The sequence below is a fragment of the Centruroides sculpturatus genome, unplaced genomic scaffold (assembly GCF_000671375.1).
Source record: "Centruroides sculpturatus isolate CEXI.00-Female unplaced genomic scaffold, Cexi_2.0 scaffold1, whole genome shotgun sequence".
Lineage (NCBI taxonomy): Eukaryota > Metazoa > Arthropoda > Arachnida > Scorpiones > Buthidae > Centruroides > Centruroides sculpturatus.
Window position 1 is genome coordinate 2458125 of NW_019384326.1, and position 24483 is coordinate 2482607.

Consider the following 24483-nt stretch of genomic DNA (forward strand, 5'->3'; position numbering starts at 1 on the left):
AAATTAATTAAACGATAAAAATTTCTGTATTAAATAATGAATGAATGAATGAAAATATTTAGGATCAATAAGAAAAATAATGTATTACTCGGAGCTATTTACATGAAGCATCTACATTGTCCCCTTTTGTTACACATATATACTTCATTAAATGTTACTTTGGCCACTAATTCTGTTATTAAAATACTCAATAAAGTTGGTGCCATTTGTTAATTTAATTCATAGAAGTATTTAAAAATGTTTATTGCTTAAAACATTTCGGCAATAAACATTTTATGGTATAACGTTATTATTATCGATTCTAAGTAATACTACAAATTTAGTATCTTACAACCATTTACGTTATTTTTAATTAATAAAACTTCTAATGCAATTTATCTTAATTGGAACAGATAAATTTATGTTTGAAAACAATTTTTAACAGTAGAATGAACTAAGATGATGAAATATTTAAAATTATCGATAGATTTACTAAATTTATATTATGATGAAGTGTAGCTATATATAATTTGTTATTGCATCTTGATGATCAACAAATAAAATGTCAAGGATATTTAGTTAGCAGAATTGAAACAATATAATCAAATATCTTTCATGTGGCTTCAGTATTAAAATATTTATGTAAGCATTTTATTGAAATAATTACTTGTCAAACTGCAAATAATTTATTTTGTAATAATTTGTTTCATCAATACATTGCCTTTTTTTTAATTTTAAGTAATCAATAGCTCTGTAACTACATAACACAAATATTTTTTGACCTATATTCTTTCTTCAACCGTGTGTGTGTGTGTGTGTGGTGTCACAATACCAATCAATAATTAATGAGAGTTTTAATTATACATTATGTCTCGGAGCAAACAGTAAAAAATTTTTTCTATGGTTGTTTGTTTGCAGAGTTTTAAACATGTATCCATTAGAAATTAAAATTTTAGCAGTTTCAAACAGCTAAAAATGTGGGCCTTGACATTCATTAGAGCCTCAATTTTTAGATTTATTCAACAGACCTTGAAAATTAAGATTTATTAATCATAATTTTTAATAGAATAAATTGTTTGTTCTTGTACTTAGAAAAGCAATTTAAAAATTTACACAGGGAGATGTCAGAGTTATAAAATAAGTGTCATACCATCCCTGTTATATAAAATATGAGAGAGATATTTTAATTTTATATTTCACTTAATTAAATTTGATATTTAGTTTATTTTTAAAATTTGAATTAGAGTGATGAAAAGTTTGAAAATAATATATTTTTTTCCCCCTTACATGTGTTTATTAATAACTAAACAGAAAAAATGTATAACGATAAGTCATGTTTAATATGAAATATGTGCTACTTGCAATTTATTATTGATGCTAGAATGTATATCTTTGCTTATCCCACTTCAGTTTTCAAGAAATTTAATACAATTTTTTATTGATATTTATACCAAGGCTGTTAATTTACTAATATACTTAAAGCATTTCAGATTGAAAATCTGTTTTCTATCTGTATTTTTTTTTTTTATTTGACATATTTACTACAATATCATATGTCTGGATTTTCGTTAATTAATAATCAATAAATAAATAATTATCGATAAATAATAATTTGTTTGTATTACGAATAACTAGATAGCTTAATAGCGATTTTGTTACTACTTGAATGATAAAGATTATATATAAAAATTATAGAAGGAAAATATAGAGAGATAATTATAGACTTTTTTATATTTTTCTCTACAGTTTTCTTTGAAATGATGTTTATTAAAACTGTTACAAAATATTAAATTACTTAAATTAGGCTTTCAGATATTGTTAATCTAGTAGTTATTAAGTTATATGACATAATGAAACTTCTTTTATGAACTTAAGTTTTTAATTTTTCTTATTCTTTTAACCTTTTTTTAAATGGTTCTAATATTTCTTATTATTATTAGCTCTTAGAAAAGATTTTGAGTCAAATAATAAGTAAACTAACAAAAATTCTTTATCATATGTTTGACTTGTTTCAAAATTACTAAATTATGTAATGTAAATATTCTGTACAGAGAGTCCTTATTCATGCTAGCTAGAAGCTGTTAATGCTTGCTCCATTCTCTCTACAAATTTTAATTTATTTTTGAAAATTTTCTATGTTAATAGTTGGAAGCCATTGAAGCAATTTCTGATAACTCTTTTTTAAGTCTTCAACTGTTATAAGATGGAGTAAAGAAACTTTCTCTTTCATAATAACATAAAACAAATTATCTTATGACGTCAGATTCAATGCACCATGCTGGATCTGCATCGAATCTGTCGTCATCTGAATTTGCTGTCGAGATGGTATCTTGGATCTCTCAATTAGAAAATATCCCATATGTAAAAACTTTCTGATTTTATAATCTATTGAGTACAGATTTCTGATGAGTTTTTTGTTAATGAAATATATAATTAAAATTCCAGAAGTTAAGGTTAATTTAAAGGGGAGAAAAAATCGGATTCTTGGCTTTTGCGAATGTTTTGTTTCCCACAGTTTCTTGTTTGTTCTATTCATAAGTTGCATTTGATTAATGTTAAAGTTAGTTGAGAATGTCTTTCCAATTAGAATTTGATCATTTTCAGTACATTAACAGTAGTAAAATCAAATATTTACAATAATACTATATTTTTTTCATTACGTATAAATTTTTTATTTAATAACTTTCGGTACACTAAAATATTTATTCTGAAAATTAAAGTTTAAATTTTATATTTAGTAAAGTGAAATTAGTTCCTTATTTTGTTTTTAAAAGTATTTTAAAGATAATTTTTTTTTAAATATTGAATAAATTGCAATTTTTAGATTCTCAATATTTTGCTTGTAAAGTTTTTATATTTTTAATGGAAAAAAATATGAATTTATAGGTTTAAAAATGTTGTTATAATGTTATTTGATAATGGCTTTTTTTTTTCTTTTTTAAATTAAAAGTTAATGAGTTAATGCTTGGGTGCTTTTGGTTAGTTTTTTTTTTTAAATAGACATTCCAATAAAGCATTTTTATCTTGTTACAAGCTTTTTATTATGTTATATTATGTATTCCTATTAAATATAAACAGAATCTGACCCAGATAGAGGGAGGGGGTCAGCAGAACCATTTGGCTTGGACTCATACAGATGTTCTTCAAAATTTAGTCTTTTTATGTAAAAAGAATATTATGAAAGTGATGTAGATTAGTTTATTTTGATAAGCAGTAAAAAATTTTTTATTTATTTATTTCATTCGTATATTTTTATGGCTTTCGGAGAAGAGAAGAGTGGGGGTTTCACATTTATGACTGGCTCAGGCCCACCTCACCTCTTAAGCCTGCATAGAATAAAATAATTGGAAATAAAAAAAATTTTTTGAATGTAATATCTTTATATAAAATATTTTTAATCTAATAATAAATTATTAGAGAGCTAACAAAATCACATATATCATTTATTCATTTAATTCTGTTTATTGATCAGTTAATGAATCAGTTTTGATTTATTAAGAATTATCCAGAGGTTTTTAAGTTTGTAGGTAAGGAAGATTTAATTTTAATGAAATAAATTATTATTTAAAAATATAAATATATTGAAGTGTTTTTTTTAATTACAATACAGTATAGTTACAGTTAACAATAGTAGCAATAATAATGATAATAATTATATTATGTACAATTTCTATTGAATCTTACTATAGAATTATTAAACTATATTTGTAAGTAAATTCTTTTTTTCTTTTATTTTTATTTTATCTGTATGCTTAGAGATATCAAGAATAAAAGAATATTTAATAGATTGAACTTTAGGGTAAAATTATAAATACTTTTGTGTATTAAAATTTAATTTAAATATATTTTTCATATTTATTATCCGTTATCACATTGAAATGCATTTAATTTTTTGAGACTGTTATTCTAGTTTCTAACTTCCATTCTTGTAACTGGCAATAATTTATGTGTTATAAAAAAGAATTACATTTATACAGCATTGCTGATGTGAATGATGATTGTAATATTTTCTTTTTATTTTTTTGTTCATTAACAACCAAACTTGACTGTCAGAAATGCTTGTCAAGCATGGATAATTGATCTTCTCCTATAATTATTCCATATTAATTCCTGAAATCTTTTCTTGTTATCTTTAACTTAGTTTTTTTTTTAAATATTACCAAACATTTACAGTTCATTTATTTATTTATGTATTTATTTATAATGATAGTACTTAATTTTATTTATGATATATTTTTTTTACGTGTTAGCATGAAGCAAATAACTGCTTACAATTTTGTACTCGCAGTAAAGTAGAATAACACATGTTTAGCATATTATTATATCAGTCGGCATTGCCAGGGGTGATTCAAAATGATAGTTTTTGAGAAAAAAGTAAATAAGAGATTAATTTTCTCACTTCTGTTTGATTGGACATTTGAATTTTTAATTAAAACACACATATAGTTATCATGTTATTGTTATAACAAATATATAAAATGACGATCGTAATTTTTAAGCAGAGAACTCTGAAAATACAGAGGAGAAATTGGAGAGAAGGGTTTTGAAGGAAGAACTTTTCACAAAACTGCTGCTTATTTAACTAGAGAAAAAGACTAAGCTGCATTGTTTACTATTGCTTTTCTATGATTTGCTAGAATCTAGTTTAGCTACATTTGGAGTTTCAGGCCATGCCATAGTCATGTTTCCTCCCTCTTACTACTTTGAGAAATGAGTTGTATTTTGAGGGAAGGAGAAATATATATATAATTCTTAATGCACAGGAAAAATAATTTTATGAAAAAGTTGATTTTTTTCTAATAATTCTAAGAATAATACTATTTACTTGAAGGATTTTTATTTAAAAAAATTTTTTTTAGAAGAGATAAGGAATTATTCAGAATATATCTTTATTTTTTAATCATTATGAGATACATTTTCGATTATAAAAAATGTTTTTTGAGTTATAACAAATGATAAAAAATATCTCAAGCAAAATAACAACTGTAATCTTAATTTTTCATCAAATCTATCAAATCTTAAACAAATGTGTTTAAAATTCAATAACTTAAGTGATCTAAAAATTAATATTAATCTCTGAGTTAAAGCCAAGTTTTAATTACATTTTTTATTCCGAATTTTTATAATTTTCAATGTTTTAGTCATCTAATATGCTTCATTTTGAACCTTATTATCGACCTTACATGAATTTTCATTTTAAAAAAATATATTATTATTCATTCGTTGCATATATGTGAAATCAACTTTGTCATTAGAAAATTAGTTTTTCCAATTTCTTTGAAAATTCTTTTGCATAGATAATTGGCTTTATTAGTCAATGATCTGTTTATGAAAAATATAGAAAATTTTAGAAACAATCTTGAAAATGAAACCAAATAAATTATTAAAATGATACTAATAAAAAAAGAATTGTAAATAATTTGTTTCTTTAAAGTCATTGAACTAGATATATCTCTGTTATGTTTATATCTTATTCTGAATTCAATTTTTCTAAAGGAATATTTGTAATAATAATAAATAAACAATGGTTTTTTTTATATTATATATTCTAGTATTACAATAATCATAAAATTCCTTTTGAATTGTAATAGTCTTTATCTTAAGAATTACAAAGAGAATAACCAATTATCTCTATATATAAATGATAGAAAACATCTTTATATTGGTAAGATTACAAAAAATGTTTTTTCTGTATAAATTTCATTGAAGATTGGGCCTCTTTATCCTGAGAACTTAGGTTTTGTCAATGATCATGAATGACCTAATTAAACAATAGAATTGTATGTATAAAAAAAGAAAAAAAAAAGAAAAAAAGGGAGAAGAAACTCCTTAAAACTAAGATTGGAGTCATTTTTTATATGAAAATTTAGTTAAAATAAAAAAAAAAAGTGAATTCGTTAAAGTCACATTGATGTTATCCAAAAACTTTGAAAATTTAATAGTATTTATATATGTGTTTATCAGTGAAAAATGCTTCTTTGTTTAGATTTAAAAATGCTGACTTGGCTTCTTTTGAATTATAGAAGTTGGAAGAGGAAAGAACTGTTTCTTTTCTTCCATATATATCACCTTTATCTTTGGATAAAGCACAGAACCATTTAAAAGTAAATCTCATAAACTCATTAAAAATCATGTGAAATTTTCCATAGACATATTTGGCAACTTAAAAATATTTCGGTTAAAAAAAAAACAAAGCTTAATATGAACAAAAGAAAAGAAAATCCGAAAGCTTTTGTTTTAAATTGAATTAACAATTATCAATAATTACCAAATTTATAAATGTTTAGTAATTACCAGGGTGAGGAATTTAGTTTTAGAGTTTAGTTTGTTAAACTCTGTGCAAGCTATAGTGTTAATTTAAACAGTACAGAGCTTTGTATTGATTTATTAATTATTTTAATTAATAGAGTTAAAGTATATCTTTTAATTTTTGCATTGTCTGTAGCAAGTACTAAATCTGAAGTATTCAATTACAATGTTTACGATAAGCACAGTTAAGAACAAAAGTCAAATAGTTTAATTATCCAATCACAGATATTGTTGTAATTTTTTTATTATTTTATTATTATTATGTAAATGAGAATTTATTATAATCAATAATGTTATATTTCCATATGTTTTTGTTTAGAAAAACTTATTATATGCTACACAACAATATTTCTATCTGACCTACATATGTCCAAACAGAAACATAATATAAAAATTACTTATATCCACCATACAAGTAATGATAACAGATATATATTCATTTATAAAGATAACTTGTTAACCATATTTATTATATATTTTATATTTAAAAAGTTTATTATTATTGTATAACTATTGAATTTTAAAATTACTTAGTTTTATATTTTAATTAAAATAATTGATTTGTAAGAAGTAAAACAAAAATAAAGATATTTAAATGACCTTATTTTGAGAGACTTGATAGAAAACAGAGAATAAAATATTAGGAATTGATAATAATAAGATTTGGAAAATGAGATTAATGCATTTTCTATTAAAATGAACCTTTCTTAAGAAGAAGGGGGAAAAAAAAGAAAAACAAGAAAGAAAGAAATAGTTTATGCAATAAGTCGATGAATTTAGAAATTTCTATTTGGTAGGTCGTAAATTATAAATACACAAGAAGCTCTGTAAGAGTTGTTGATCTTTATTTTGAATTTATTAAATTTGTATGATAAACTAATTTATTATTAAAATATAAATTAATGGATTATTTGTTAAACTTGATTGTACGAATTTTTATGAAATCTTATGGATTCTAAAAATGTACTTTAATTAAAAATTGAAAGAAGAGAAAATGTGAAAGGTGTACTTACACGAATACATCCGATAATGCAATTTCTATAGAAATACAAATGATTAAAAATCCATTTCAAAGTACTGGAAAATAAGGAATTTTCTTCAAGTTGAAATGCATAGTTACTTGTTATATTGTTCATTGTATGAATTTTATTGTCAAATTTAAAATATTTTATCACAAATAAATATTAAAATCAAAGGAGAAAGTATTGAAGAATATAGAAATGTTTTCATAATTACTTACGCACTTACGCGAAGGTCGCTATCCTAAAATTAAATTTATATATTTATATATTTAGAAAATAAATAGATTTTGTTGTTTATTTTGATTTTTTCTAAATAACTTTTTTTAAAATAAATTTTTATATTTTAATAAAAAAAAAAAGAAAGAAAAAATACAATTTATTTTACTAGAAAAAATATTTTTGAATAACAAATCATCTTCAGATTCCCTTTCAAATTAAATTTCAAGAATGGATTCGGTCAACTGCAATTTTCAGTAAGAAATCAATTTTGTTCTCATGATAGATTTGCTTTTGCTTGTTGTTTTTTTTTTTAATTGTGTATTTGTTGTTACATTGTTTCAGATTTGTGAACATGACACAAAAAAAATATATAATAATAATAATAATAATCATAACNAGTTGGCATTCTTCTTAAATTCAAAATTAGTATGTTATTACCTGTTTATATTATTATTAGCTTTTGTGGTTTGTTTATCTTGTATAATTCTACAAACTAACTCATAATATAATAGTAAAATAAAATTTGCAAAAGTAATGCAACTGAGAAGAGAGAACTGACCAAATAATAGTTTATCATTCCTCCTCCTCCTCCTCCCTTTCAAACTCATTGTTCAAACTGACCATTAAACAATATACAATATCTGTCGGTGATAAAGCAGAATCTATTGCACGAATTTTATGTTTATTTTAATCTTGAATTTCTGATTTCTCAAGATTAGAATTTGTGCTTATTTATTATTTATTTTTTTTATGCTAAATTATTTTTTGCCTTTTTACTACATAGAAATAATTGATTTTAATGTTAAAAAATACTTGTAAACTTTTTACCCTATTATAACAGCATTGTATTTTACTAATTTGTTATAATGAAGTTAATTAAGTGATTTTTTTATTATTATTAAAAATAAAACTGATTGCTAAAACTTAGAAGAGTGGCTTATAAAAATACATATTATATGATCAATATTTTACAAGAGTACTTTGAGAAAGGATTTATATCATGTTCAGGATTAAAGAATTGGATAATTACTTAGTTTGTCTTTTGGTAATAATTATAATTATCAGCTTTTCTATTCAAATGTGTAGACTTTTTATTTTTGTGCAATTTTCTTAGCAGTGTAAGCTGAGAAAGTTTCACAAATAAGCAATATAGAAGCCTAAATGTATTCAGGGTCGTAAATGATAGTGCTGATTGTTCTGTGGTCTACGTAACAATCTGAGTTAAACATTCAGGCTATTACTTAGATTACTTTATAGTCTTTTATTATATAATTATTTTAAAATTCCAGAAACTCTCTATATGTACTTCAAACCCTTGAAATTAATAGTAACCTCAATTGTTTACTACTAACATTTTATAGTGTACAAGTACTTTAAGATTTATTATCGTTATTAAATAAATGATCTCGAATCATTAAAAGTCTGGCAGACTCAAACTTTAATTGATATTTGCTGCTGGATAAACCAAATTTCATTGAATTTCTTGGGTTGTAATTTCATATTTTACAAAACAATAGTGGATTAAAAACCCACAAGATCCAGTAAAATTGAGTGTAAGCTTAAAGTACAGTACAATAAAATATATATATATATATATATATATTATATTCTTTATAAAGAATTACATTAAACAAACAGTCGGATTCTTTATCAGACTATAAGATTAAATAATTACTAAGCAATTTGGCAGGAGGCAGGTTGCCAAGCTGCCATCTTATCCTTATTCTAAAATTAAATTAATTAATTAATTTATAATTATTATATTTAACAAGAGATGGCAGCTTGGTGGCCTACCTCCTACCAATTGTTTAGTGATTATTTAGCATATAGCCTGATAGAGAATCTGAATGTTTCTTTGGTATTTGAAATAATCGGGTTAGTTGTATTTGTATTATATTATATATATATATATATGAAGCATACTATCTTTTATATCTGTAAACAGTCTTAAATTTCTGAAAGGAAATAGCAATTTTGAAGAGTCATATATAAATTAAAAGGTTTAACTGCATTTTGTTTCTCTTCCATCATTTTAATTTATTGCATTGTTTAAACAAATTCCATTCAATGATTAAATCAAACAATTAAAAATTTCAATAATTAAAACTTATTGCTATTCATATTTAGTATTATAATTTAAATTTCGCTTTCCCGGAACAATTAAAAATACCTCTACAATGCAAATAATGCCTCGAGACCCTCATTAATTTTACATTTGAAATATCAAATTATTGAACTTGCAAAATACAAAGAGGGAAGGGGGAAAAAATTTCTCTTCTGTCATTATTGAAAGTAAAGAAAGAAAATTTTAATCCAATCTTATCTCACTTAATGATTGCAATTCAGAAAAATATATTTTTAAAATTAGAGGAGTGTGAATTATAATGTAAACACATTGCAAAATTCATAATAATTGGAAATAGGAAAGAATGCAAAGATTGGAAGACAATACTTTCATAGAATTTAAAAATAAAGAAAAATTGTTTATCTTTTTTTAAGAAAATAAAAATATTTAAAAGATAAATAAGGACAAATCTCTTCTTTGTTTGTTTCTTTCTCTTTTCTGTTTTGCTGTATCTTATCTGATAAAAGAAATTTTTTTTTCTAATTTTAATCTGCATTGCCTTAATTGTATCGTACCCAACTTTTATAAGCTTGCATTATGAATTTTATAATTAAGTCTAATTTACCCAATATTTATATTTTTAATCGGTATAATTATAATTAAAAACAAGCTTAGATGAATTAACGTGTAAATATTATCATTAAGATAATCGCATTAACCGAGATAAACACGTCGTTAATAATATAGGGCCGATTTTATAATTAAAATAAATCTGCAAATGTAAATATTTTATCGTAGAACAAAATTTAAACTCTTTAGAATCCGTATTAATGAAATTATTATATTTGTTTAAACATCCTTCCTGTTTATTTACTTTATTCTGTCGGAGCGTGTTGCATTCAATAAATATATTGTGCAGGAGGAATATATAAATCCGCCTGTTTATTTTCTATTTATGAGATGTTTTTATAATATTTTATAGGCATGTTTTTTGGTTATGAAACGTGTTTTTCTATATTTTAAAAGAAAGGGAGGAAGGGAGAAGAAATTTTAAGTAAATTTATAAAACAAATAAAAAATAATAATGTTAAAGTATTACTTAATTCTATTTTCTCTTGTAGTATTATATAGGAGTGTTTAAAAGATTTTATTAACCTACATAATGAGTGACCTAGAAAAAGTTGTTATCGTTGTAAAATTTTAAAAATTAATAAATAATTTTCTTAAAACAATACTTTATATCTGTTTCGTCTCTCAGATGATATCTCTACGGTTAAATTATATTTTTATCCACTTTAAAATCACGACAGTAGAAAAATAGGAAGAATTGTTTGGTTTTATGATAAATATTATTATTATTTATTATTATATTTTATAAATTTAATCACTAAAATTGTAAATTCTGTTATGTTTAAATATTTATCTTTACTTCAGACAAAACTATTTTGTTTATTTTTCTGTAAACCTTTGGAACATTTTCATATTTCAAACGCTAATACATAAAATCGTTTAACAATTGGAGTGATATTCGAAATGCTGTTTGGGAGTTGAGTTAACGAAATAATTTATTTCTAATACATTTTTAAGGTAAATATACATTAAATATTCTTTTTTTTTTATTAGAANAAAAGTGTGTCATTCGATCGAGTATCGGGGAAGAGTATCGAAAGAGCTAGCTAGCTCTAACGACTTTCTACGTTCTCACGTATCTCCCCCCCTTGTGTTGTAACGCGTCAGATATCCGATCGACTCCTTTTCGAAGAGGGACGCAATGTTAAACGCAAAAGGAATTGGCAAATTGCCAAGTCCCGTTTTGGAAAAGTGCCAAAATGGGGCTCCTTTCTGTACAGGAGCGAGCAATTTCTGGTCGCACAGAGTGCTGTGCGAGCAGCGCTTTTGTCTCAGGGATTTTTGGCGATAAGGTAGTGCACTTGTTCAGTTCCCCCCTCCTCCCCGGGGTGATCGCGTGAGATACGAGATAGGAGTTCCTCCGTCAATATTGCACAAGCGGCCAAGATGGGCTTAGGGTCAACGACCCTCTCTGTGTATCCGGCGAAGTATGCGCATCCCTGGTGACCCTAATAGGTTATTTAATTCGTTTGAGCAAATTACCGCGGACCGTCTGTCCGTCCTTCCCGAAAAAAGCATCGCCCTGCCGCCCCCCCGGTGCCGCACTTTCTGGCACCGGGGCCGCTTTCCAATTAGCCCTCGAGCCCGGAGCCGAGGGGACAGCAAAGCAAAGCGAATCTCTACAAGAGAAATTTTTGTAAAAGTTTTTAAAACAATAATAGAAGAAAATATTTGTTTTGCTTAAAAAACAGAAACAATTTGGTTATTTTAATTACGCGCCAATCCGTACGCGCTTATATGTTTAATACTTGAAAATATGCCGCAAAATTTTTGTTCCGAATATTTAGAAAATTCTTCCATGTGTCGTCGTGTTTATTTTTCGCAACAACAGATGGCGAATTTAATATAAATTTGAACAATCAATATGTAAATTTTATTTTATGTTAATTAGCTTAGTATTAAAATTGTCTTTAATATTTAATTAAAAATGAAGAGAATGCAACTTTTTTTTTTCTTCTTTCCCTCCCCAAGTTCCGAAAATGCAGTTTTTAAGTTTTAATTATTGGAATTAAATTTTATCTCTCGTGCATACAAAAACTGGCTCTGCAATTAATTTTATGAATATTTATGTATATGTATTTTTACTTGGTAATTTTTATAGCAAATGTGTGTTGATTTTGAAAAATTTTATAAAATGGAAAATATATTTTGAATTTTATTTACGACTGCTTCGTTACTTGTTATCTTGAGTTAATTTTTTTCCTCCTCCTCCTTCATTAAACCAATGAAGTTAGCTTTTTTAAATTGCTTTGCTTTGCAAGTAAATTTGCTACCAAGTTCTCCCTTAGACTTTCTCCCATTTATTTATTAGATTTTTTATATGAACATCAAAGATCCACAAGTATTGCATATTTAAATTCAAATTGTACTTTTTTAATGATGAAAAAACCAAAATTTTTGTTTATTCAAATAGTAATTAATTGTTTTTAAGCAGTGACATTTTTATATGTTTAAAAATTAATTTTCATTACAATTTTTTATGAAGAATTTAAATTGTTGGCAAATAAAATGAACCCTGGGTTCAAGGTCAGAAGAGTTTTTTTCTTTTTATTAACCCTGTTATTAAAAGACAACTTGTCAATGTTTACCGTAAAAAAGAGAAGAGTTTTCGTTAGAAAATGGTATGCCATTAACATTAAATTAATCAAATAATAATAATTTTTATGCACGCAGCAAGAGAATTACAGAAGAAAACTTACAAATTTCTATTATTTTGTTTTGTCAAGTAGTTAATCTTGTGTTATTTTCTGTGTAATAACTCTATCCAAGTCACATGTAAAATTTGAATTGTAGTGCTTTAGTATTCTTAAAACTCTCTTTTATCATCATTTTTAAGGGAGAAAAAAAACTTTAAAATGGCATTGAATAAGATTAACCTTTAGGTCAAGGTCAGAAGACTTTGTTTTCTTTTTGTTTAGCCCTATCAATGAATGCTAACTCATCAATGTTTACCATAGGAAAGAAAAAATGTTTTGTTAGAAAATAATATGACACCAGCATTAAAATATTTTGAAAAAATAATTTTAATACATGCAGTATTTTCAGGCAAGAGAATTATATAAGTGAACGTACAAGTTTCTATTATCTTTTAATTGAATAGATAATCCTGCATTATTTTCTGCGTAACGATTCGGTGCGGATAAAACATAATTTCCATTTTATATATCGATTTTAAAATTTGAATCCATTATAAAATAAATTTAATAGAATATGTTTAATTAAATATGTTACAAATATGTATAAATGTGTGTGTGTTTTTTTTTGTGCATAAAAAATAAAATACTTTTTCATTATTTAACAATATTGATTTAGCAATTATTGTTATATTTTTTTAACAGGAAGATTAAATTACATATATATATATATTTTGATATTTTATAAAACTTTTCTACTGAAAGAATTCTTTTTTGATTAATCTAAAATCTATTTTTGATTTCTTCAATTTCATATTAATAAGAAAAGATACGAATTATTATTATTATTATTCTTATTATTCTCTCTTTTAATCAAAGATATATCATTTTTATCTAACTAGAAATAAATTACATTCTGTTTGCTGATCTGATTCTGTAAAGTTTGAACATTATCTGGTATACTAAATGAGAAAAAAAAATCAAATTTAATAACAGAAAATGTTACTTAGTTTCTTTTTTCTTCTATTCTTAACTTAGGAGAAATTATTAAATAACTATAAATTAAGTTTGGCAAGTTATAGAATTACTTAATGTCATAATTTCTTAATATAATACAGAAAAAATTACACACACACATATATATAAGCGGAAATAAAGTAATTAATGGAGTTTTGCTATCATTTTCTTATTTTATTTTTACTTTATTTTTTTTTCCTCCTCCCATTTGCAGACATACTCCAAATCCAGACAGAATTAGATTTTTTCTTGATATTGCCATCAGTAATATTGGAATACACACACACACGGAAAGAGAGAGAGAGAGAAATCATATCTCAGAATCAACCTTATGCCGACATAACTCTGTAAGTAATTTCTTTTATTAATATAATATTGAAAATGTCTCTCTGTTATTATGATCAAATGAAATTCCTCTCGCTCAATGAGCATTAACAAACATTAAGCAAAAAAGAAAAAAGCTATTTCTACATATATTTATTACCGTTAACGTTTTTTTCGGAACTACACTTTTGCTTTTTTTTTTTTTTATTTTAAGAAATTTATCAATGACTGCGAGTTAAAGACAGTATTAGATATGAGGGGAGAACTTCATAAATCCCAAATTAGAAGAAAGAAATTCTAAATATATCGAAATTGAATTTGGGATAATGGGTCAAGATGGGGTGTGGCGAATTAAAAATTTACAAATTTAAAATATATTATTTAACGGTCAACAATCTCCGATTAGTAACTCAAACAAAGGGAGGGGAAATGTTTCGGAAGTTATGTAGGTTGCTCAATTTTTCTTCAAATTTTTTTTATATATATTTTTTCTTTTGAAAATTAGATTTCGTTTGAGTTTACCAAAAGAGATAATTAAACACCAAACACTATGAAATACGCTTTAAATGCAATCTTTGTACCCAATTTACATGATAAATCGGAGAACCATTTCAGAAATTAGATTGTTCCAGATTAGGAGTGGTACAGGTGATATAAATTAGTAACTCTAATTAGAAATTAATAATTTCTGTATTGACAATGATACTTTATGGATTTATAAATTATATATATATTATTATACAATATATTTGTATAGTAATATTATAAATGATTAGTTTGAAGTATTTTTAAATATATATTTTGTTAAACAAGTTTAGACTCTGTTGAACTTTCATCAGTCAAAGTTCAATAAGATATTTAAACATTTTAGAATTTAAGATAAAATCTTTAACAAAAAAACACCTATTCAGAACTTTTTTCTATTATTGAAATTAATTTTACTTTCTTTTCCTCTCTCCCCTCTTTTCATTATTTTCAGAGTGATGAAAGCATACAGAAAGCAATTGATTAAAATTGAATAAACAGCTTAGCAGACCACATGCAATAAACCAGTTACTGACACATCTGCATATTGATCCAATGGTATTGAAGCTCTGAAAAAAAAAAGGCAGAATATATCAAAACAGAACAAGTGTCTGTGGTAGGTGTAAACTTTTTTCTTTCCATTTTTTTTCAACCTCCTCCTCCTCCTCCCTTTCAAACTCATTGTTCAAACTGACCATAGGAAATTCCTAAATGCAACATATTTGAATTGGAGGGAGCAGCACAAGGAACTTAAACAACAATAAAACTAAAATTGCTCTGTGTTTAAGATTACAGATTTTAATACAGCCCAAGGTCACATACCCTACACACACAAACACACACCACAAAGTTATAAATGTTAGATAATTACTTTCAACCTTCCTTTTTTTTTTAATATTTTGATTAATCAAACGCCTCTACCTGTATTAACTATTATTGAAAGGAAATTTTACTCATTGTCTGAACAAAACAAAAATGATTGTTTGCTTGTTTTTTTTTAATTTTTTTGTTTTCTTTTTCCTTTGCTTGTTTCTGGTTTACAGTCACACCCACTAGGCGGTCTAACAATAGTAAGCTGCATTGTCCAATCAGCACGGGAGCAGCTTTGCCGTAGGCGGGGGTAGATGTGTAACCACACCCACTATTCTGTTCCACGTTTCCAGGCGTGACTGAACGATATGCAGGATAAATGAAAACGTTTAAAGTTTTCGCTCCTCTTGGGTGTTTTAATGCGATCGAATTATACTTTTTTTTTCTTTTTTTCTCCCCTATTCTTTTTCCCACCCTCCCTTTTTTTTACGTGTCACGCGTTCGTTAATAAAAATCGAGTTCGTGGTCTAGTTAAATTTATTTTATTATATGTATTACACTCCTATCAGGCGTGCGTTGTTTTCTGTTTCGACCTCCATTCCGGCCCGAGACTTGCAAGCTTAGTATTCACCCACTCTACCATGTTGGAACAACATGTTGTTCGATGTTATTCTGTTCCCCTTCTCCTTCTCCACTTCCTTCTTCCCCTAGCAACTCGTTTTGACCCACCCGTTGTCATGGCAACTGGTGTTCCCTCCTCTTTGCCCGGAGGGGAACGCTTTTCGAGTACTTTAACGCTTTTTCTTTTCTTTTTTTTCTAAAAAAACTAAAGCTTCATTTAGGTACAGATAACTAACCTGTTTTCTTAGGTTTTTAATTATGTTTAATATATATTTTTTTCTTCTGTATTTAACTATACACGTATATATGTATGTATTTTCCCTGGCTTTTGTGCAGACTACACACTTTTCTTCTTTTCTCCATTGAGTTGCTTGCAAACCCTCCCCCCGCACGGACCGCCTCGGGTCTCTGCTTTTTCACCTGCCTAGTTGGGCTAGGATCGGCAGCTGCTACTTTCGAGCCAGATCCTTAATTCTCCAAAAAATCCTAAGGGGGGGAGCGAGCGAGCCAGCGGGTGAAAAAACAAAATATATCCACTTTTTTCGTAGATCGTGCAGCAGTCTTTTCTAAAACTACTACTCTCTTTTCTTCTTCTTCTTCTTCCTTCGCTCCCCGCATCTCCCACCTAGACTAGACATTAATAATAAAAAATTCCCTATTGACGACTAACAGGCTTTTCTTAATTCTCGCTCTCCACTGAGGGTGGGTAGCTGCTTTGACCTTTTTCATCCCTTCACAATCGAGCTGGCCCTTTTTTTATATATATATCCGCCGTCTTTAAACGTTCCTTAAACTTAGAAAAATTCCAATGTTAAAGTTGAATATTCTTCCAGTATTTGAGAATTTTCGAGCCATAACAGGAGAAAGTTGGTATCTTCCTCTCCCTCTGGGGAAAAATTGCATATTTGCGCTCGAATTTGGACCACCTGCGCGCTTTTCCGTCTCCGTACTCGAATTCCGATCGGTAGGACGAAGCGAGTATTAAATTTCTGCTTGTGCACATCTCCCCTTAATCAGTACACACCGGAAACTCTCGCTGCACCCTCCTGGCAGGAGGTTCTAAACCCAAGTAACTGAATATTGATCAAGAAAAAGCCCTTTTGTTAGCTTTGTGGGGGTCTTCTAAATCACTGTTTCCTAAAAACCACCCGACTGCTAGTGCTTGCCTGCGATTTTTCATATAAATTTCTGTCTGCTCGAGATGAAAAGAAGGGAGGGGGGAGAAATCGCGAAACAACGCTCTAAATTGCTCTACATTAACCAGGGTGGGGGAGAGAAGTGTGCCATAACGATCTCGCATCGTGTTGAATTTTCATGAAAATAATGTGTCCCACCCGTTAACGATTTTTCTCATTCTTTCTCGCATTTTACTTGATGTCTTATAGATGATTTTTTTTTTCTTCCCCTCCCTTCTCCCTTTTACGTTATTACGTTGCGGCGACGTGTCGAAAAATTTCGCGAAAAATCCGCGACCTCTCGTGAAATTGATTTTAAAATGCTGCCATCTGTCGATTGAGAAATCAACTAATTATCGTGTTGCATCTCTACGCTCGATTTTTTTTTCTGTTTGTTAATGAACTTTAAGCGACTTTCCGTTAGGTGTTCGGATGTTGAAAGGAAATAACTTTCGTTTTTCTAATTATAACGTCTTCGTAATTCACGAGCGCACGCTATAACAAGGGAAAAATGAAGAAATGAATTCCGTACGCACTTATATTACCATATACATACATACATATATATGTATTTATACGTTTTTTTTAACATCCCGAAACACGGAAAAGTCCAATTTAGACTTTTAATAATCGTTCTTTACGGCGGGAAAAACTTTATGCCAAATCAGATTAATGACGTCACAGCCTCCGTTTAAATAAAGATGATGGATTTTCTGTAGGATAACACGTCACATCTGGCATCGATCGGGAAGGGGTAAAACGGAGGAGATGACGTTTCCGATTCGAATTGCCTCTCTCCCCTTCGGACATTTAATCTCGTTCTCTCGTCGGGTCGATGGAGCGGATGTGCCCGTCTCCCTCCTCCCGGCCTACCCTCGCCGTGACGAATGGCACATTCCACATATAGAAGCACACCACCACCTTTCTACAATGGGCTCGGCCGGTTTTAGCTCTGTCGTTCGCATTCCCCGCTTTTGTTGAACAAACAAGCGAGTTCTGGCTTAGAGTGTGTTCTGTCTTATCTGTTTGGGGATACCTGCAAAGTTTCTGTGCCTGCCATCCGCTATTTTTCCTCTCCCCGTTCAAAAATATCGCCTACACGTATAGATGTGAGGATGGATACCGAGTAGGTGAGTCTGTTATTTCTGGAAAATGAGTTTTTTTTTCTCTTATAAATTTTCTTGTGTTATGTTTGTGCTTTACGACCCTTCCACCCCCTTAACTCGCGTGTCTTGAACTCCCCCCCACCAGCCAGTTTCACCTCTCGGGGTGAAGTCTGCAACGTGCGAACTTGTCTATTGTTCTTTATCCATCATATGAAATGCTCGAGAATTTCGGGGGTATTTTTGTAAACATCCCCATCCGTAAGGGTTTTCCTGCCGGGATTATCCGTCAGTATATATTTTTGTGCTGTCCTTAATGTATCTCGTTCAATAAAGGATATAAAAAGGAGGGGGGTAAGCGGAGCTTGCGGGGTGAAGTCTGGGCTTTTTTATTTATTTATTTAGTTTTTTTTATTTTTAAAGTGCATTTGGGTAGATGTGTAATATCAGATTTGGGACAACCGGTAGAGGCTTAAACGGGTATGTCGTCTCACTAGGTTTTTAACTTGTTGAATGTGTTTTGTTTCCTATGTTTAGATTTTGCGGTTTTGTCATTCTTCGCCGGGGTGTTTACGAGAGTTTAGAGCGTGTGCCAATCTCAGATCGGTTTTCAGGAGTAAATGAAGTTTAGTAATCCTCTTCGAGATGATATTTATGCCCCTAGAAGGTAGAGGTTGAGAGATAAGGGGTAAAATGGGATGGATGGAAGAGACGATCTCTTTTTAGATTGTTTTTAATCTCGTGTGTGTGTGTGTGGCGTTGGAAGTGATTAAAGTCTGATGGGTCTCTTTTTCTTTCCTGTCAGAAGTTAGAAATTGTAGCTCATGGAGGGAGGAAAAAAAAAGAATGAAAAAGTTCTCTATCTTTCATTATCTCTCCCAGAAGTCAATTTTCCGAGCGAAGTTTTTTTTTATCAGCGAAAAAGGGGGGGACTCTGGCTCTTTGAGATATTTTTAGGAAGAATTTTAGAAGTTTCTGCAACCCTGATAGCGACGTCGAGATCACCGTTTCGCCAGATTGAGGATTGGGAACGTTTGCAGTTTTAATCAGAGGAAGTGAACATGTGGCACGGAAAGGCGGGAAATCTAGCAAAAGCTTTTGGGTGGAGAAAAGTGTGTCATTCGATCGAGTATCGGGGAAGAGTATCGAAAGAGCTAGCTAGCTCTAACGACTTTCTACGTTCTCACGTATCTCCCCCCCTTGTGTTGTAACGCGTCAGATATCCGATCGACTCCTTTTCGAAGAGGGACGCAATGTTAAACGCAAAAGGAATTGGCAAATTGCCAAGTCCCGTTTTGGAAAAGTGCCAAAATGGGGCTCCTTTCTGTACAGGAGCGAGCAATTTCTGGTCGCACAGAGTGCTGTGCGAGCAGCGCTTTTGTCTCAGGGATTTTTGGCGATAAGGTAGTGCACTTGTTCAGTTCCCCCCTCCTCCCCGGGGTGATCGCGTGAGATACGAGATAGGAGTTCCTCCGTCAATATTGCACAAGCGGCCAAGATGGGCTTAGGGTCAACGACCCTCTCTGTGTATCCGGCGAAGTATGCGCATCCCTGGTGACCCTAATAGGTTATTTAATTCGTTTGAGCAAATTACCGCGGACCGTCTGTCCGTCCTTCCCGAAAAAAGCATCGCCCTGCCGCCCCCCGGTGCCGCACTTTCTGGCACCGGGGCCGCTTTCCAATTAGCCCTCGAGCCCGGAGCCGAGGGGACAGCAAAGCAAAGCGAATCTCTGTACACAATTATGTAGCTCTCGCTCTCTTTCTCTCTCTCCGGTGCACTAATAACCCTTCAAACAACTCGACTGCCGACAGCTAAGGGGGGCGTCACCATGGCAACGGATCCAGTGCAGCATGAAATTGAAATGAAAGTGATTATGCGTACTGGAAATTTTGTCATAAAGACACTCGAGCGGGTCGAGAAAAATTGTCACGGAAAAATTGCGCGGGGGGAAGAAAGAAAGAACGGAGTAATTTTATTTTTGAAAATTTAATATCTCCTCTGCTCTGCTAACGCGTGGGGCCTAGCCGCGCGTGTCGAGTCTGCGGGACACGAAAAGCGTAAACTAAGTGTAGCACTACCTTATAAGGAGACCCGATGGGGTAATACATAAACACATCGCTCCCGGTTATTCGAGAGAGATGAAAGGGTGGCCCCACGGTCCGGAAATGGGTCATGCGGGCCACTCATCTCGCTTCGACTCCCCGCACCACAGGCAGAACCGGTTTGGTCAGTCGTAAAAGGGGGCGGGCGTTAGGTATGTGGATGATTTCGCTGGTTTAATACCCTGTGCATTCCTGACGTGCCGTCTTTATTACTAGCCGGTTATCCAATGGAAATACTTTCCTATACTCCTTTTTTCCCCGTTTTTGGATATGCCAGTCAATCCAACGAGTGATATTCTGTGTGGTATGCTGGACCCGTGCCATACCCCGAATGGAATCTTGGAAAAATTGCCTTCCTCCAACCGTCCCGGAGTCAGTTTGAATCGCATCCCGTCACTTTCCGAGGTTCGTCACCGAGGTCAAAGCTGGTACCTCGTCAGGTACCGATGGGGGTTTTAGTGCCGGGCCCTCTGTATACCTCATTTCTCAGCCGAAATGCCCCAGCTGTGCAGGCGATTATTGACCCGCACGTCAACTACGTGACTCGATGGGAAAAGAGCCAAGTAATCGATAGCAGAACTGAATTTCCTAAATGACATTGAACGGTATGTGATATACTTCTTGCACCACGTCACGTGACGAGCGAGACACTCCGGTAATTCATTGCCCCATTACTCCGAACGACGAGAACGACCCGTTTAATCTCTATTAATTAAAATATAAATAATCCTTATACCGAGCAAACGGTGATGGCATTAATTATAATTTTATCATCTCCCGAGAATTAGTTGCCCATTTAGAACACCCGGAAAAGCCCCCCTGCAACGGTCCCGTTTAACGATGACATGTCGACGTGTTTCCAGTTTATATGGGCCTTTTAGTAGGGGGGAGAGAAATCCCCCCGTCCCCTCGATGGGGTTCAGTTTCTTTTTTATACTGTACTTCTGCAGTTAATCCTCTTATATCAATTAGTTCGTTGCTTGTTTGGGCCGGAATGCATTTTTATATCCCCCAGTGTTTAGTTACAAAATTATATACAAATATAGATTTATATAAATGTGACGTCATTCATTAACAGGAGTACTTAATTTTCCGTGTTATTACAGTTTTTATGAAAACCCTGGGGCTTAACAGATGTGATTAAATGGAGCAGGCTTGGTTTGTAACTTTGTATAATCTTTATATCGATTGAAAAAGTAAATTTAGAAGCACACTTTATTTTAAAATAAAAATAATTTTAGAATTATATATAGAGAACCCTTTTATCATAAATGTGTGTCCCCCCTTTTTGTCCATGCCAACCAATTTCGTGTCACTCAACCCCGAGTCACACTGCTGCTTCCATTTTTATTAATGATCAGATTTTCTACACTTTGACCAAGCAGACAATCCAAACTCTCACGTTTTATTTAATCTCTAATTTTTTAACTCCCAAGAACAGTCGCTCCATTGTTCGGTGGGAAACTTAAAAACAAATACGTGGGCAGGTTTTTTTAATGGTATTTTTTTTTACTTGTTTATCTTATCCTTTCACACCATTCAACACCTTATCAAATTCTGTTCAATATTCTTAGCTTCGCCTTATTTTTTCTTTTTCCTAATTAGTTAATAGAGATTCCCTTCTTCTTAATTTTGGAGTAGTTAGGGTACCAGAAAAGTAAGCCCCGTATGAAAAACTGCACTAGTTTTATAGGTAGTTTCGGAGAGAATTGCGTGTTACACGAGAGAAATGTCAGTAAAGTGTAATTTTAAAGTATTTATTAGTGATTTTTATTGTTTTCATCTGTGTAAGTGACAGTAAAAACGTTTCGAACCATCCTTCATCCGAAGGAGGGAAAATCTATACAACCGTCCCTTATCAACACGTGCAAATATTTTCGATTTTCTTCTTTAACAGATGGCATTTCAGATTCTGTTTTTAGACCGGGAATAAACAAAAAAACTTGTCAAGTAGCATGGACAGTTTAGTATCCCGCTACTCCTTTGTTTTGCCAGCTTCGTGGCAACCATCTTTCATTGAGGCAGTTCCTTCTCCACCCAAATGGCAAGATTTGTTTAAATTAGTGGAGCCCGTTCGTTAAAAGGAAGCAGCATATAAACCCCGCGAGACTTCCTATCATCCTTCTTATTCTGCAGCACCTTTTATTTTACTTAGTAAGCCTAGACACGCGCTGGAGGAGCGCTAATTAATGAGGCTTTAGCGTTATCCGTAGCGGAGCGAAAGACCTCCGAGGCATTACTCACCAAGTTCCTTGCAGAGGTACCAAAATTTGTCTTAGGGCTCAAACTAATTTCGAAAAGTCAACCTTATTTTTTTTTGCGTGTGTGTGTGTTTTTTTAAAAAAAGCACAGGAGGACCCCCTGGGTGTTAGTAGGATGTATCCAACGTGTATGCGGTAAAACGAATTTTTGACTTAGTTTCCTCCAGGTTAGTTTTAATTATTATGCACTTAAGACCTTAAATTAAGGGAAGAAATGTGGCCAGTTTTTCCTTGTGTTGCGACTTTTTTTTTTTTTTTTAATACACATTTATCTTTGCCCCGGAATACCATAAAAGTGCTCGTTTCCTATCGACGCCATGACAATAGAAGTTAGGACCCGAAATATTCTAGGTCTTCGTTGTTTGTTCCAGAATTTTGTATAGCTTCTCTGGAGTTAATATCGTTATTGAACAGGAATCTTTCTTTCATTTTTTTCCTCTCTCTCTCTCTCTCCCCTCATCCCCTTTGCTAAATTATAGAAAATGCTTTACGGGGGTTCCCTGCAGAACTTTATTATTCTGAACAAAGCCTCGATATTGAGTATTAGAAAGGCGTTTGTTTATGTAAAGATGGTCAAATTTCTAAACAAAGGGGATTACCAGAATGGCAGCTTACTATCTCTACAGCTGTTCAAATAGCTTCGTTTTATGTTAAAAATGGAGAAGAGATGGTCATTTTAGCTGTTAACGTGTGCCACTTTATAGAGATTTCTCTAAATATAATACACAGGAACGGATTTTTAGTAATGCCATTTGTTAACCCGCTTTCTTTCATAAATTCGAATTTAGAAAAGGTATTAATATTTATAGCGTATGCCGATTAGCCGAATTTATAACGTCGCTTGTCATAATACGTAATATTTCTGTCAGATTATTATAAATTTGGCCAATTGATACGCATTTCAAAAGCGGCCAACTCCCCATTTACTTCGTTTTTCCGAGTTACGCGTAACCCGTATATAAATTCCGTAGATAGTTACGCGTTCTGCCAATTACAAGCAGTAATTTCGAATTTTTAAAAATACACAGCGATGATTGGTAGAAGTGACTAATTTTCCGTTACACTCGTAACCAATCATCCGTTTCGTTTCGCAAATCGAAATTTTTCAAATGCGTACAGGTTATTGGACAATCGGTGACGTCGGCGAATTTAAATTTTTAAATAAATAGCGCTGATTGGTTAGTCCATCTACCTGCGATGATCTACTTAACCAATGTCGTTAACGAGTTCGAAATTTTGAAAAAAATATATATATATTTATCGCCGATTGGCAACGTCATTTCTCTCATTGGCGCCTTGAGCATTTCGTACGGAACCGAGAATATTCAAATCTAATTCGTCGAAAATTCGATTTGCCAAAAAAAAAAATAAAAAATAAAATTTGAATTTTAAAATAGCCCCGCAGAACTTGATTGGATGGCCAATATTTCTAACCGGCAATGTTATTGGTGGCAGAGGACGTATCCGCGGGCCACGCTTGATTAAAGTGTCGTAAATTGCCATATACGACTCATTAATCGAACACAAAAAAATCGATTATCGCGATTATTATGAGAAAAAGAAGGGAAAAATCGTTCCAATCAAACAAAGTCGGAAATATCTTTAGGGAAATTTAATATTTCGAATTGCTCGAATGAACTCGAAACTCATCTCGGCACACGATTTTTTTTTTTTTTTTTTGGGGGAA

The 24483-nt window shown here is 30.7% G+C and overlaps 1 protein-coding gene across 7 annotated transcripts in view; it reads left to right on the forward strand.

The window, feature by feature from the left end:
- LOC111628045 overlaps window positions 1–24483 on the forward strand; it is a 150026-nt gene that overhangs the window by 109243 nt on the left and 16300 nt on the right. For 3 of the 7 annotated variants that reach the window (XM_023371771.1, XM_023371788.1, XM_023371776.1), the window contains 2 exons: window positions 14089–14221; window positions 15178–15339. The gene's annotated coding sequence lies outside the window, so the exon portion shown is untranslated. Of the gene's footprint in view, window positions 1–11028; window positions 11182–14088; window positions 14222–15177; window positions 15340–17927; window positions 18460–24483 lie in introns of those variants that run through there. The other 4 variants (XM_023371782.1, XM_023371803.1, XM_023371796.1 and 1 more) reach the window with 4 other exon arrangements.